The 17,678-nt window shown below is 39.8% G+C and overlaps 1 protein-coding gene across 1 annotated transcript in view; it reads left to right on the top strand.

The window, feature by feature from the left end:
* Positions 1–630: 630 nt before the first annotated feature.
* The window catches only part of si:ch211-137a8.2 (uncharacterized protein LOC777613 homolog), a 207,136-nt gene continuing 190,088 nt past the window's right edge, over positions 631–17,678 (top strand). Inside the window, exon 1 of the mRNA XM_034168786.1 lies at positions 631–889. The gene's annotated coding sequence lies outside the window, so the exon portion shown is untranslated. The remainder of the gene's footprint in view (positions 890–17,678) is intronic.

Below are 17,678 nucleotides of genomic sequence, written 5' to 3'. Positions count from 1 at the left end.
TAATTTCAAATATTATACTGCATAAAACGCTGACATCCTGAACCTGAAGTACATCAGCATCATCAATTTCCAGTGATTTAAAATGAGGAATCTTGGAGTACTTTATGCATTTCTACTTATTTGTAAATGCTGCAGAGATGTTAAATAACCTCTGCACTGTAAAGAATATTAGCTGAATGTAGCAAATAATTTGAAATATATCAATTACACCTGAATCAGGAGTTAAAAAAATGGAAAGTGTTGAAACTATCCCTTGTCTCCCCTAATGAAACGGCATTGTTGTGCGACAGTAAAACTGTGTTCATGATGTGCATCAACTGTTTTCCAGTGAAATGAATTCCCGGTCATTTTTGTTTTTACGTAACTGTTAAATAGACTTTTTATGCGTTTATTATAGTCTATAAAAACTAGGCAATCTTGGCTGAAGCACATTCAGACCTCCTCCAATTTTTGTTCATGTTTCACTTTATTCACCGGAGGTTTAAACGGCCCGGAAATGGCAAGAATCAGTAAAGTAATGGACAGTAAAGCACACTGGTTGATAAAGGACACAGGTTAGACAGATGAATGTGTTTCAGGAGGTGAAGTAGGGCGTATAGGAGGAGATTTCCACCGGAGCGGGACGCAGCTGAAGCAGAACGACTGCAGGTGCGTGAGCCGGGAGGGGGCGTGGCTACAGTCTACCTGCAGCAGCTCGATCGGCTTCAGGTTACTCGCTGCGTGTCAGCGGCTGTTTATTTGTGTCTCTTGGAGAGTGAACCTTAAACCTTTTCCCCGACGACTTTGCAGCCTTTTACAAGAGGAGTTTACCTGAATGAGCTGAAGTGTTTTTGTCTGTTCGTGTTGTCATTTTCTCAAAGTAGCCACAGGTGAAGTTAATCATCACCAGGTGAGTCACGCTCCGGAATTAGTCCGTTTATAACCGCGACGCTCTCGTGTTCTGGACCTTTTCCCATTCACACGCATGTTTTTGTGTTATTCAAGCCTGCTGTGTCAAATAACCCTCAGACCGAAACTGGCGTGGACTCTTTGTGTTTCAGCACATTTTATTATCAAGGAGTGCAGTGTGAGATTCTTGGGGATGTAATTTACACTGTGTGTGTGTGTATATATACACACAAATAATGGATGGCCTCCTCCAATATAACTTTTCTTCAGCCAATATTTCTCTATGTTGGACTCCTTACCATCCATTATTTGTATAATATATATATATATATATATATATATATATATATATATATATATATATATATATATATAAGGTAAGACACCTCTGTGTACGGCCATTTGGCATGCTTATGTATTTTGGATCAAGGCTGAACACTGAACAAGTTGATAGAACAAATATTTTTGGAGAAATGAGCAATTTTAGCTAAACAATGGATGTTGTGCTGCAATGCACCATGGGAGTTTGGGGTTTTAACTTGTGGTTTGTGTTAGTTCAACTGTGTTGTTAGTGTTATTGATTGATTGGGTTTTTGTAGTTTAATTAGTTTAGTGTTAATTGATTTATTGGGGTTTGTAGTTCAATTGGTTTAGTCAGTTTAGTTAAGTGTCATGTTTCCATTACCATGAGTGAAAGGTGTACTGCCTTCGATGTCTTCCACCATCGTCTCTGTTTGTGCATGTCTAAAAATAGAAGCACCTGCTTGTGGCAGAATGTGGAAAAGACAAAAAGCTCTCTCTGTGTGTGTGTGTGTGTGTGTGTATGTATGTATGTATGTATAAAACTTAAATCACAGAGAAACTGAGGACATTTGCCTGACATTTGCCATTTGGTACACTTATGTATCTTGGGTCAAGGATGAAACCTGTGAAAACAGAATGTTGATATGACTAATATTTTTGGAGAAACTATGGATATTAGGTAACATTGCTAATTACATTATAGACTAACATGCCATTCCAATAGGGGGCAGTAAAACATAAGTATATTAAAAGCGTGCATGCGTGATTTTATTTAGTAAGTTCAGTGTGACTACATAATAATGTAATTGTAAATACTTTAAAAATACATGGATGACACAAGAAAGTGAAACCACATTGTGGTTCATTTAAAAAAATCAACTGTCAAAAGAGAAGTAATAATACTGATAATGATGACGATAATAATAATAATAATAGTGTATATATGATAACAAGAACTAAAAATATTTATAAATACCTTAAGACAGTAAATTAACATGAAAAATTACATAACAGGAAATAAAATGGTTGAGTTCTTCAAAAAACTGTTTAGGTCTAAGGTTCTAAAAACATTCTAGACTTACACGCCACTCCAACTCATTATAGAAACTTGGTGGGTGGGGGATGGGGACAGGAGGGAGTGGCGACGTGGGAGCATGCATATCAGTCTCTGTCCATGTGTGAGTGGCAAATGAGTTAAGTTTATGTCAGTTTCTGTCTGTGTGCTGGAGTTGCAGAAGATAAGAAAGAAGGCAGCCGAATGGTTTACCAAGGCAATAGAAATTCTTCTAGAGGAAAACAGGGCATTTTGTCCTTCAGAGGCTGATAAGCCTACCATGTTTATGGTTGAGCAGTGAAAACACCTTTGCAGCTCACATGAACAACCAGATCCAATGTATGAGTATTCCCTGGTCTCCGACATCTTCCTTTGCAAGGTGTGCATTTGCTCTGAGATGTTATCCAATTTGTGTCTGAGTTCAAGGGCTAACGCAGTTTCTGGCATGTTTACATAAAACAAACACAATAACAACGTCTATAAACCCAGAGAATATAATCACAAGTGTTTTAGGCACAATATACAAAGAGTTTAATGGTGTTGTCCAAGTGCATCCTGATCAGAGCATCTCAATGCATTTCTCCTGTTGTGAAACTTTACCCATAATGCACTGCAGCATGTGTGTTTGTCCAAACACTAAAACTTTCAAAATTAGTGCATTACTTTAAAACTAAAACATATACCTGATATTTTCACTTTATAAAAGCCATACGTGATGTTAATTTAAATGACTTGTCTGGAAATAATTTGGTTAAAATTTTAACCATAAGGTAAAAGTGTATGCCTGTTGATGACTTGCATGATATGCTGGTGAGTTTGTATGTTGTAAAGAGAAATTGTCTTTATTATCCCTCCTCTTCCTCTTTTTCCTTGGTCACCAGGTCTCTTTGGCTGACAGAAAGCTAATCTGACACAGAAGTGCTGGCTTGTTGTTGTAGTGTACTGAAATGAATACTGAAAGTTATCAGATTGGCTTTTTACTGTTTATAAATGGTAACTTTTCAGTTAGTGGATGAACTGTTGTCGCAGCTAACTTTTTGGTTAGCTGTGCCCACCACTGAGCAAAGCCGCACATGATTGTGAATGCAGCGTGTGAAAACTGGGTTCTGGGAGGGGTGCGACAATTTACCCAAATTGACTCCAACAATTTACACAAACTGACTCCAAATGACTAAATTAAATACTTTTATTTATTTTTGGAAATGCGCTCCATTCTCAAAACAGTACATGAAGCGCTCTCTCTCCCTCCCTCTGTCAAGGGATGTTTAAGTGCGTTTGTGAGTACTGGCAATTTTTTTTGGTGGGGGGGGGAGCATACAACGAACTCTGAACTTTAAGATCTGATGTTACGAGCCCTGACGAGGCAGCAGTGCATCCCGCTGTATGTCTGCAAAGGAGAATGTCGTTTGCTTTTCATATACCATTTTGAGAACGGAGAGCATTTCTGAAAATAAATAAAAGTACTTCATTTAGTCATATTTTGAGTCAGTTTCACTTTAAATGCGCAGTACGTCTGTTTCAGATGATCAGCGTGGCCCCTGTTTCTCTTAAAAGGCTTTATTTTACTCTTGTGTTGTGTTGGAAAGCTGTAGCTTTTGGTGCTACAGATAAGCTCTTACAGGGCTTATGTGCATTCTCTAGTCTTCTGTTTTTTTCTGGGGCATTACAGCACCACACACAGGCCTGGCATATGTACTGCAACGTTTAATGGAGCTTTGAGGCACAGAATTTGAATTTGCCTCGAGCATTTTTTGTAGTTGAATTATTCAAGTTACTCGACTAATCGTTTCAGCCCTACTGGTCAGACACCGGAGCATGCAGCACGTACCCTTCCAGAAATGGCGGAGTCAGGAAAGCACAAAAACAAATAAAATTAAAATAATTGAATGTCCCAGTTCACTTACTCCACAAAACAGATTTTTGGTCTCCCCCTAGTTCTAGTCATATCGAAACAGTGTTCGCAAATCAAGGCTATGAGTGATCTGCACGACTTTTGATTTTCACAAGGTTAGGAAGTTAATAATCCATAAGCGTCAAAGAGGCAGCCTTACTGAGAATTAAAAATCTACTATACACTCTAATACTAACAGGCTATGTTTTTCTCAAAAAAAAAAAAAAAAAAAAAAATAGTTGGCACAGTAGCAAGTGTGTGTGTATGTATGTTTTGTGTTTTTTGAAGTAATTTTTTACATTATTTCATATAAAAAAATGCTGATTGTAATTTATACAACCCCTGGCAAAAATTCTGGAATCACCGGCCTCGGAGGATGTTCATTCAGTTGTTTAATTTTGTAGAAAAAAAGCAGATCACAGACATGACACAAAACTAAAGTCATTTCAAATGGCAACTTTCTGGCTTTAAGAAACACTAAGAAATCAGGAAAAAAAATTGTGGCAGTCAGTAACGGTTACTTTTTTAGACCAAGCAGAGGGAAAAAATATGGAATCACTCAATTCTGAGGAAAAAATTATGGAATCATGAAAAACAAAAGAACGCTCCAACACATCACTAGTATTTTGTTGCACCACCTCTGGCTTTTATAACAGCTTGCAGTCTCTGAGGCATGGACGTAATGAGTGACAAACAGTACTCTTCATCAATCTGGCTCTGACTTTCTCTGATTGCTGTTGCCAGATCAGCTTTGCAGGTTGGAGCCTTGTCATGGACCATTTTCTTCAACTTCCACCAAAGATTTTCAATTGGATTAAGATCCGGACTATTTGCAGGCCATGACATTGACCCTATGTGTCTTTTTTGCAAGGAATGTTTTCACAGTTTTTGCTCTATGGCAAGATGCATTATCATCTTGAAAAATGATTTCATCTTCCCCAAACATCCTTTCAATTGATGGGATAAGAAAAGTGTCCAAAATATCAACGTAAACTTGTGCATTTATTGATGATGTAATGACAGCCATCTCCCCAGTGCCTTTACCTGACATGCAGCCCCATATCATCAATGACTGTGGAAATTTACATGTTCTCTTCAGGCAGTCATCTTTATAAATCTCATTGGAACGGCACCAAACAAAAGTTCCAGCATCATCACCTTGCCCAATGCAGATTCGAGATTCATCACTGAATATGACTTTCATCCAGTCATCCACAGTCCACGATTGCTTTTCCTTAGCCCATTGTAACCTTGTTTTTTTTCTGTTTAGGTGTTAATGATGGCTTTCGTTTAGCTTTTCTGTATGTAAATCCCATTTCCTTTAGGTGGTTTCTTACAGTTTGGTCACAGACGTTGACTCCAGTTTCCTCCCATTTGTTCCTCATTTGTTTTGTTGTGCATTTTCGATTTTTGAGACATATTGCTTTAAGTTTTCTGTCTTGACGCTTTGATGTCTTCCTTGGTCTACCAGTATGTTTGCCTTTAACAACCTTCCCATGTTGTTTGTATTTGGTCCAGAGTTTAGACACAGCTGATTGTGAACAACCAACATCGTTTGCAACATTGCATGATGATTTACCCTCTTTTAAGAGTTTGCATATTCTCTCCTTTGTTTCAATTGACATCTCTCGTGTTGGAGCCATGACTCATGTCAGTCCACTTCGTGCAACAGCTCTCCAAGGTGTGATCACTCCTTTTTAGATGCAGACTAACGAGCAGATCTGATTTGATGCAGGTGTTAGTTTTGGGGATAAAAATTTACAGGGTGATTCCATAATTTATTCCTCAGAATTGAGTGATTCCATATTTTTTTTCCCTCTGCTTGGTCTAAAAAAGTAACCGTTACTGACTGCCACAATTATTTTTCCTGATTTCTTATAGTGTTTCTTAAAGCCAGAAATTTGCCATATGAAATGACTTTAGTTTTGTGTCATGTCTGTGATCTGCTTTTTTTTTCTACAAAATGAAACAACTGAATGAACATCCTCCGAGGCTGGTGATTACATAATTTTTGCCAGGGGTTGTAATTGGAACTCACAACCTATTGCACTCCTGAGATTGGCCACCAGGGAGTGATGCTGTACATTGTGGGATTTATCGATTCAGAATTAGGCTCTAAGACTGTCTTAGAAACTACTTTCTCATAAATGTTTTAGGGATGGGGTTAAACTTGTCTGAAATGCATTAAAAGTGTGGAAATTTTAAGCTTTGCACACTCTGGTTTCCAGTTGCTGATAGTTCCAATTGTATCTATTCCATATAAACAAAATTGACCCAGAATGCATTATGTTGTTTCCAAGACTTTGGAAACACCTAAGCATATACCCTTTGAAATGCATTCTGTTGCCTGACATCTACATTTTATTTTGAGGTGTCTGTAAGAAAGCCTCGCAAGAGTGTGACCATAAAGGGTTGGAGAGGAAGCGGTTGTGGGTTTGTGTATCATCAGCATAGCAGACTTTATATTCACCCTATAGACACAAAGTAGTAGAGCGCAGAGCATGGGCCAGTACGTAGGGTGTAATTAGGTCAGCTAAGTAGGGAGGTGCTAGTCTGTGAATAATTTTATAGGTTAGGAACAGAACTTTAAAGTCAGACCTCACAGAGAGGAAGCCAGTGAAGGGAGGCCAAAATCGATGAAATGTGTTAGAACTTCCTGCTTTTTGTCAAAGCTCTGGGAGCAGCATATTGAACCAGTTGGAGACCCCTAATGCTGGACTGTGGTAAACCAGAAAATAGAATATTGCAGTAGTCCAGTCTAGAAGAGACCAATGCATGGGTCTGCCTCTCTATCAGAGAGGCAGGATGGGACGAATCTACGCTATGTGACTAAAGGTGGAAGAAAGCAGTCCTTGTGATTACGCTGATGTGTAGGTCAAAGGACACCGTGGGATCAAAAACAACCCCAAGTTTCCTCACTTTCAGTGTGATGCATGACACATGAGCCTAGGTTAAGTATTAGCTGTTCAAACTGATCATTATTTTGGTCTTGTCTGAATTTAAGAAATTATTTTCACTTGATGCAAGGGAATCCTCTAAAGTCTTGATGTGTCTGAGATTACCAGCAGTTATCAGCATATACACCTGAGTATCATCAGCATAGCAGTAAAAATGAAATTCCATAATGCTGCAGTATGTGCCTAAGGGGTGCTATATAAAGGGAAAAAAGCAGGAGGCCTAAGACGGACCCCTGTGGAACCCCATGTTTCACGGCAACAAGTTTAGAAGTAATATACAGGGAGAGCGACTGGTTAGGGAGGATGTCAACCATCCAAGGACATTGCCAGCAATCCCAAAATGATTCTCCAGCCTCTCAAGTAGAATACGATGATCCACTGTAACAACTGCAATACTAACAGAACCGTAGTGGTGTCTGAATCCATTGCAAGCAGGAGACCATTTACTACTTGAGTAAGAGTTGTCTCCATGGAATGGTGCATTCTTACTGCAGTGGCTCAGAGGTTATTCCCAGTAAGGTGGTCCATGAGCTGCTGTGAAACTACTTTTACAAGGATTTTAGAACAAAATGATAGGTTTGATATTGGCTTATAATTTTTCCTTAGACTAGGGTCAAGTTTAGAGTTCTTCATTGCAGATTTTAAAGTGTTTTGGAACAGATCCTGAGGTTACTGACAGATTAATAATTTCTAATACAGTAGGCCAAAGTGTAGGCTACAGGTCCTTAAAGGACATGTCTCATTTTTTTTTAACATCCCAGTTAGTAAGACAACATAAGTACTAACAATTGTGTCTCTGCACACATAGCTAATAATTAGTGATCGCTGATGTATTTTATTCCTCTCACTCTGAGCGCTGGAAGGTGCATTTCTGGAAAACGTTTCACATGGCATTTTTCAGTGTGTGCCGTCCTTATTAGCAAAACAAACATCTGAATGACTGACACACAGAGGGAAACGAGCCTGCTCCATCCAAAACCAAAGCTTCTGAGCTGCTGTTTGAAAGTGATTGCTCAGATTTACAGAGAGGAGACGACACGCTTCACCCCGAAACTCTTAAGTGTCGTGACATGCTCTTTGTTATTGAAGCTGTGTACATGGACATGGGGACATCTGACAATGTTTTTAACAGACTGCTTGGACACAGAGATGGATTTGTTACATTGGAAAAAGTCAGAGTACATTATTTCCAGGAGTTCATGGACATTATTTTAAGTGCCACGATTGAGAGGCAGAGCTGCAGCCAACGATTTCACACGTACGCTTCTTTGATTGTGTGTAGTTTACATTTGGAAGTCACCCCTTCTGTGTTTTGTGACAAATTTTATTTTTTATTTTTTATTTTTTATTTTTTTACTTTGAGTGTAAATTTGGAGCTGCGTATGTGTGCTGCGAAGCTCGCTGTGTGTGTGTGTGTGTGCGCAGCTGACAAGATGCTCATTTTCCCCCCGGCAGCAGATACATATATTTTTTTTAGATTTTATTGATAACAACACTCATAATTAATCATGGACAAAGCTGAACCTGGAGCAGAGATGGTTATTGACAGGCTGCGTTTATGACTCATATCTGTGCAGGTGCACAGAAACCTTCTTGGAGCCGCAGCTTTTACTGTGACTCCATCAAAATGAACAGTTTTCACTTAATGAGTCATCATAACACAACATCATACTTATGTCAAATTTGGAATTAATTGTTCCTCCATTCTTAACACTATCGGCTACATTCCATTGAAGTACACGCTGGGACGCTTCTATATATGTATACAGTGAGGAAAATAAGTAGTTGAACACCCTGCGATTTTGCAAGTTCTCCCACTTAGAAATCATGGAGGGGTCTGAAATTTTCATCTTAGGTTCATGTCCACTGTGAGAGATGTAATCCAAAAAAAAAAAAAAAAAATCCGGAAATCACAATGTATAATTTTTTTTTTTTAAATTTTTTATAATTTATTTGCGTGTTACTGCTGCAAATAAGTATTTCAACACCTGCCAATCAGCAGAAATTCTGGTCCTCAAAGACCTGTAAGTCCACCTCCACTCCACTTATTATTCCAAATTAGAAGCACCTTTTTGAGGTCGTTAACTGCATAAAGACACCTCTCCACCCCACACAATCAGTAAGACTCCAACTACTAACATGGCTAAGACCAAAGAGCTGTCTAAAGACACCAGAGACAAAATTGTAGACCTCTACAAGGTTGGAAAGGGTGACGGGGCAATTGCCAAGCAGCTTGGTGAAAAAAGATCAACTGTTGGAGCAATTATTAGAAAATGGAGGAAGCTACACATGACTGTCAATCTCCCTTGAACTGGGGCTCCATGCAAGATCCCACTTTGTGGCGTATCAATGATCCTGAGAAAGGTGAGGAATCAGCCCACAACTGCACGGGAGGAGCTGGTCAATGACCTGAAGAGACCTGGCACCACTGTTTCCAAGGCTACCGTGGGTAATACACTAAGACGTCATGGGTTAAAATCCTGCATGGCACGGAAGGTTCCCTTGCTTAAATAAACACACGTCCAGGCCCATCTTAAGTTTGCCCATGACCATTTGGATGATCCAGAGGAGTCATGGTAGAAAGTTATGTGGTCAAATGAGACCAAAATAGAACTTTTTGGTCTTAATTCCACTCGCCGTGTTTGGAGGAAGAAGAATGCCGAGTACCATCCCGAAAACACTGTCCCTACTGTGAAGCATGGGGGTGGAAGCATCATGCTTTTGGGCTGTTTTCTGCGCATGGGACAGGACGACTGCACTGTATTAATGAAACGATGACCGGGGCCATGTATTGTGAGATTTTGGGGAACAACCTCCTTCCCTCAGTTAGAGCATTGAAGATGGGTTGTGGATGGTTCTTCCAACATGACAATGACCCGAACTACACAGCCAGGATAACCAAGGAGTGGCTCCGTAAGAAGCATATCAATGTTCTGGAGTGGCCTAGCCGGTCTCCAGACCTAAACTCAATAGAAAATCTTTGGAGGGAGCTCAAACTCCATGTTTCTCAGCGACAGTCCAGTAACCTGGCTGATCTAGAGAAGATCTGTGTGGAGGAGTGGACCAAAATCCCTGCTGCAGTGTGTGCAAACCTGGTGAAAAACTACAGGAAATGTTTGACCTCTGTAATTGCAAACAAAGGCTACTGTACCAAATATTAACATTGATTTTCACAGATGTTGAAATACCTATTTGCAGCAGTAACATACAAACAGATTAGTAAAAAAAAATCATACATTGTGATTTCTGGATTTTTTTTTTTAAGATTGTCTCTCACAGTGGACATGCACCTAAGATGAAAATTTCAGACCCCTCCATGATTTCTAAGTGGGAGAACTTGCAAAATCGCAGGGTGTTCAAATACTTATTTTCCTCACTGTATCTACACAAATACCAATAAAAGCATACAAAATTAGTCAATGAACTCCCAGTTTGCAAAACCCAACCAGACAAACAATGGCACACACACCACACAATCTCGAAAGCAATAGCAAAATCAATAAACCTAAGTCTTCAAACTATAACAAGCAATTTTATTATTCTTATAATGTCTTTTAAAGCCTACTAAAGTACCAAGTACTTTAATATTGTCAGGACAGTTATTCCAGATATTAACACCTTTAACAGAAACACAGTGACTATTTGCAGTTGTTCAAAGGTTATTTCCTACATTTATTCCAGGGTGGGGTCGATTTTTTTTTTTTTTTTTTTTTTTTTTTTTTTTTTTTTTTGACCTGGGCTATCAGTGACGTATGTCTGATTATGTTGTAAAACATGTTTCTCTTGACCAAACAATTATCCAGAAATGTCATCAACAAACACAACTTCTCCCACTGATTTTGTTTGGTGTGGTAGTTTGCACTGGTTCTATAGATGAATTTAATTTTTTTTAAACAAATTATTGAGGATATTTATTTTGAGTTTGTCATTTACAAGTCTGATGGACTGTAGGTAGAAGTAGTATTTCAGTCTTGTAGACCTTGCTTTATACCCATGTACCATCTTGCTGGTGGTAGAGTGTGAATATATTGTGCTTGTAGTGGACTGCTGATCTGGGTAATGTTGCATTACTTCCTGATGACCCCATTTGATAAAGTTGTTCCATTGATGGTTTGGGCTGCTTTTACCACCCGCTGAAAAGCCTTGTGGTATGGCTCTTGTAATCTATATTTTGAACAGTTTACACTTGAGTATGGTAGAATTTTATGTTCCTGTATTCCTGACACAAGTTTTGATACCTGCTCACGCTTTATGAAGTAGAGCCATATCCGGATTACCAGATAGCTGCAGTCCACTACTTGCCCTTTCCAGTTCAAATCCTTGGTCTCCAGGGCCCGCTTTTATGAACCACTACTCAGGGAGACAGACTAAGGCTTAGTAATCAGTCAAAAAATGGTGGCATGCTATGGGGACAGACTCTGTAAGTTAGAACCCGTCTAACTTGAGTCTATTTACCCTTTGTTTTTGTTTGTGTACCCAGGTGGTCACGGTGAAAGTCTAATGCAGAACAATGTAGCAGACGCAACACAAGCACACAAGTTTTAAATTGGCCATGAAAACTCTGCTGCCTATTCTGGCATTGTCACGAAAATTTAAGTGACATCCAAATGTAAATAAATATGCATGTAAACACAATAGACAAATATCAAAATTGCCAAAAATGATTGAGGTTTTGTTCCTATATCGTGCAATAAATCAAAACCGTAGTTATCATGACGCACCTATATGACAGGTGAACAATATTAGAATGTCCTTGTTATCAATGCACTAATCATAGCAGGAGCCTCCTAGAATGGGTCAATGTGCATTTGCTTCCAAAACAGAAGGTTCCTTGTTCAAGACCATCCCTGCCCCATTCTCGATGAGAGGAAAGATATCCGACGTAAAAGCTGTTCCAAATCAACATGCAGATCCAAATCTGATGTGCTTTGGTGATCCCTGAATAATAAAGGTCAAAGCTGAAAGAACTTTGTCTAATCTTATTTACAATGAATAAACCTACTTATGAGTAAGTTTGCCTGAACAAATATATCGCTGTGACAACCCGTCTAGCAAGTATTTTGAAGAACCAAGGAATCCAGGATCATGCTAAAACAGTAATACATGTATGGAGAATAGGCCTCATGTCTGGCAACAGTTGTCTTGGTGTGACTTTCAGTTTTACAGTTCTGGTCTTGGAACTGATATGTTTGGTTTCTAGGACCACTAGAAACCCAGTTTGAAGTGCACAGGTCTGAAACATACCTGCTAATAACTGGATCCAGTCCCAGATCTGGTAGTACAGAAAGTAAAAGGAAAGATCATCATGTCTGGTTATAAATCAAAGTCAGAATTTTATCTTATGTGAAATAACAATTGTCTGAAGGTTATCTTGAATTAACTTGTACCAGTCATGTGTATTGATGAGCTAGTTCTACACGTGAGACCAAACAAAGCTATTTTGCCCACTGAGTTGCTGTTGGCATACATTATTATAAGGACACAAAGTCATAAAACCTTTACTTGATGCTCTAGTTGCTATATATTGTTTAATTTTATTCTCTCTGCAGTTATGAGGCTTCTTTCAGTTTTAGTCTGATGGAATCTCAATGTAATTTTTATTCCCATAAAGGCTGTCTCTTCCTGGCTGCTAACGGTATGTGTTGTCAGGATTAAACCATCTATTTAAGAAGCAAAAAAAAAAAAATCATAAACGGACTACTGTTTCTCTGTGATGACAGCTTCATGGGGGATCAGGGTGGGGTGGGGATATTGCCAGTTTGACTTGTCTTTCTTTCTGGGTTTTTTTTTGCCTCATGTAAAAGATGGACAGTTTGTCAGTTTATTTCTTCTTGTTATATACATATATTGCAATTGCAAGCAGGAGTATTTCCTCTTTGACAGACTGGTCAGGTTCTGTCTTCCTGTGCTTGTCAGGGTGAAGCTGTAACATCATCAGTAGGTGAGCTGTTCGTACTCTGGCTAGGATAAGCTTCTTTGCCATCAACAACAGTTTTTCTATAGCATCCTCTCTGCTGTCACCAGATTCAGGTTTAGTGTGTATTAAAAAAGAAATATTTTGTCTTTAGTTTGAAATGTTTAAGGCTGATATCAGTGTGAGTGTCCACTGTTATAATATACATGTAAACACACAAAGCGGTTGTACAAAAATGATATCCAACTAAAAGCCTCATCACACTTAGTACAAATGTGCACAAGTCAAGCCGAATCAGACAGAATAAAAAAACGAGAATTTGTACCACATCTGGGAGGGAATAAGAATTGAGAAGGACAGTCGTTGAAATACCCAGACTGCACTCCGACCGGCACCAACTGATTCATGCCCATTCTGCGCATTTCAGCTCTTGACTGCAGCCCAAATGTATTTGGAACGCAGTATGAATACCAAGAATGTTGTTAGATTGCAGTAAGAATATTCTGAATAACCTCGAATGCCGTACGACTGTGGTTCAAACGCCACCCGAAGTCTGGGTGGAGGGCAGATGGCAGGGCAAGCGCTGGTGTCTATCTTTTGGACAGTGGTGGGTACAGCTAACCAAAAAGTTAGTTTCAATAACGGATAATCAGCTAACAGAAAAGTTATCTTTTATAAAGCTAAACCAATAAACCACCCCAAACATTTATCAGAATGTGCTTTTGTTACAGCTAACCGATAACTTTCAGTATTGTCTCCTGTACACTTACAACTACTAACTAGCTGATTTTGAGTTTTGACACTACGATCGCTTCTGGTAGCATCAAACACGGCCACAGACCCAAACAATGAGTCAGCACTTCAGTCTTTGAGCGCCCTGCCCACTGCTGGAAGCTCCTGTTAACTACATAACGTGCAGCAGTGAAACAGTAGAGAGGAGCAGCGAAGCTTAACTGTCTACTCAATAGCAGTGTCACCGTGAGGTGGAGGTTTTGGAAAATAAAGCAGTGCTGACTTATGGTTTGTGATTTATAAATAAAATTAATATGGATAAAATAACTCCATTAATGTCTATTCTGTCATTTGTACAAAGTTGAAATATAACACATATCTTTTAATTTTAAATAATGCACTAATTCTGAGGTTTTGTAACAAACACAGACAGATGCGAAAGGGATTATGGGTAAATCAGCCTCCACTAACGCTGATTGGTTGGCTCATTCATTCTGCGTAAAAACCAACACGTTAATGTGACGTGACGTGTGTGTTGGTATTTAATGTGCTTTTGTAAAATATGCCATTTTATTTATATGTAAAGAAAAAAAAAATAATAAGCCATTTGCAAAAGCCAACTAAGTCAAGTTGTGATTTGAAAACCGTCTGATGTAACCGGGGTCAAAATGCATAGAACACTGCCATGTACTGGTGCCCAGACACTCAGCCCCTTACCCTAATCCTTTGTGGACCAGTTTTTTTGTTTTGTTTTTTGTTTTAAACAACAAAATCCACAATGACAATTGTAAATGAACATTATACAACCAAAATGTATACTTTTGTTTCTTTAGCTGCAGTAAGAGGCTGCAACAACTCTCAGGAAATCTAATTTATGGGATATCTCAAATAAGGGGGCGAATACTGCCATGAACACTACTGACCAGTAGAGTAGTAGAGCAAGTAGTAGAGACCGTAGAGCAAACAGGGAAATATTGGAAAAGCAACCTGAGCTGCTTCTTCTGACATTTAAACAAACACAATAACAAGTAACAATGTCTATAAACACAGAGAACATTCATAAGAGTTTTAGGCACAATATACAAAGAGTTTAATGCTGTTGTCCGTGTGGAGCCTGATCAGAGCGTCTCAAATGCATTTCTCCTGTCGTGACTGTACCCATAATGCACTGGGCAGCAGACCATGTCCACAATAAACCTTCAAAATTACTGCAGTACTTTAAAACTAAAACATGTAGCTGATATTTTCACGTTATAAAACTTCAGAAGTGACGTTAATTTAAATAACATGTCCGAAATTAGTTTGGTTAAAATTTTAACCATAAGTTAAAACTGTATGCCTCTGGATGACTTGGGTGATATTGCCGGGTAATTAGTATGGTGTCAGGAGCAACGATCTTGTGACCAGTCCATCGCTGACTGCAGAGGATAGAGCAGTTTCTCCCTAAACCAGCTCTCTTCTCTTCTTCACAGAACAGAGCTGTTTATCTGCTACAAAACAGGTAAGCGCTAAAATCTTTATTAGATTTAACAAAGGTTTTTATCTGTTAAAGCTTTATTTACGTCACCTGCAAAAATGTTAGCGATTTAAAAATTATCGGACCAAAATTTATCGGAAGATAATTGGTCCGATGATGATTTTCAGAGTTATCTGAAAAGCTAATCCGATAATGAAAACATTATCTTCGATGGTTAGCGGATTAGCGGAACTATGTCCACCACTGCTTTTGGAGACCTGCTGTGTGTCTCTGCTGGATGTCATATGACATCCAATCTATGACTGACATGTAAACCAGGGCTCACTGACTGTCACATCACTGTACTACTACGACCATCAGAACATGAACGTGCACACGTGTCATTACTGGTACAGCAGTGATAGCCCCCAGCCTACGATGCATCACAGTACATCCACAGTCAGGAGAACCTGGACTACATGTACCAGGCTATATATGGGATATCATATGTAATCTTGAGACATGTCAAGGCAGGTGGTGCTGATATGGAAGAATCACACAGCGGCTGGCCAGCTGCTCCTCATTTCATTCTTGTCAGAGTTTAACAGTAGGAAGTTACTAGACATCCAGCTTTTCACTGATGCAAGGCAGTCTTCTCAGGATTTTATGTGGTTGAGATTACCAGCAGTTATCGGCATGTATAACTGAGTATCATCAGCATAGCATTGAAAGGTAATCCCAGAACGCTGCAATATGTGCCCAAGGGGTGCTACATAAAGGGAGAAAAGCAGGGAGACTACGACAGCAAAAAAACACCTCCGTCTTGGAAGTCTCACAGGACATGTTGGGGCATGTCCAGCTGTTACACAATTTCGCGGATACTCACTCGACTGAAAGCCATCGAAAGCCGTCTGAATCTTCTGAATGGTTTCCAACACGGTGTTTTTTTTTTTTGCTGCGCGTCCTGAGCTGCTTCGTGCCGATGCGCGAAATCCTCCGCATGTCTTTCATTACAAAATCTCCTGTAACTGTTATGTGGGCCGCTGAAGAGGAGGTACTGCTGGCCCACCACCACCAGAGGGCGCCCTGCTTGGAGTGCGGGCTCCAAGCACGAGAGGGCGCCGGACCCTGAAGAAGTGACAGCTGTCATTCATCCCCTGCACCAGCTGTCACTCGTTCATCATCAGCATCACCATCTTAAAAGCCGGATCGGAACTCCACCTCCTCGCCGAGAAATCGACTACCGTAAGGTAATTTCTCTGCTGACTCATACGTTGAGTAATAACCTGAACTTTTGTTGCAGCCGGTATCCTGTGGTGTTCGCCCTTATCTGGGAAGTGGCGTGGAGCGTGACGACGACAACCGCGCTACAGATAAGTGGTCACACCAGGAGCTGCACGAGTGTGTGATTCGGAGGTGGAGGTTCTCCTCCTAACTGTGTACAGACTATAGACCACTGAGTGTAAGGAGTTCAATTCAATTCAATTCAATTCAATTTTTTTTTTATATAGCGCCAAATCACAACAAACAGTTGCCCCAAGGCGCTTTATATTGTAAGGCAAGGCCATACAATAATGATGTAAAACCCCAACGGTCAAAACGACCCCCTGTGAGCAAGCACTTGGCTACAGTGGGAAGGAAAAACTCCCTTTTAACAGGAAGAAACCTCCAGCAGAACCAGGCTCAGGGAGGAGCAGTCTTCTGCTGGGACTGGTTGGGGCTGAGGGAGAGAACCAGGAAAAAGACATGCTGTGGAGGGGAGCAGAGATCAATCACTAATGATTAAATGCAGAGTGGTGCATACAGAGCAAAAAGAGAAAGAAACAGTGCATCATGGGAACCCCCCAGCAGTCTACGTCTATAGCAGCATAACTAAGGGATGGTTCAGGGTCACCTGATCCAGCCCTAACTATAAGCTTTAGCAAAAAGGAAAGTTTTAAGCCTAATCTTAAAAGTAGAGAGGGTGTCTGTCTCCCTGATCTGAATTGGGAGCTGGTTCCACAGGAGAGGAGCCTGAAAGCTGAAGGCTCTGCCTCCCATTCTACTCTTACAAACCCTAGGAACTACAAGTAAGCCTGCAGTCTGAGAGCGAAGCGCTCTATTGGGGTGATATGGTACTACGAGGTCCCTAAGATAAGATGGGACCTGATTATTCAAAACCTTATAAGTAAGAAGAAGAATTTTAAATTCTATTCTAGAATTAACAGGAAGCCAATGAAGAGAGGCCAATATGGGTGAGATATGCTCTCTCCTTCTAGTCCCCGTCAGCACTCTAGCTGCAGCATTTTGAATTAACTGAAGGCTTTTTAGGGAACTTTTAGGACAACCTGATAATAATGAATTACAATAGTCCAGCCTAGAGGAAATAAATGCATGAATTAGTTTTTCAGCATCACTCTGAGACAAGACCTTTCTGATTTTAGAGATATTGCGTAAATGCAAAAAAGCAGTCCTACATATTTGTTTAATATGCGCTTTGAATG

The sequence above is a fragment of the Thalassophryne amazonica genome, chromosome 4, assembly GCF_902500255.1.
Source record: "Thalassophryne amazonica chromosome 4, fThaAma1.1, whole genome shotgun sequence".
Lineage (NCBI taxonomy): Eukaryota > Metazoa > Chordata > Actinopteri > Batrachoidiformes > Batrachoididae > Thalassophryne > Thalassophryne amazonica.
Note: the sequence above shows the minus strand (reverse complement) of the source record. Positions and strands in the feature narration are given on the sequence as shown.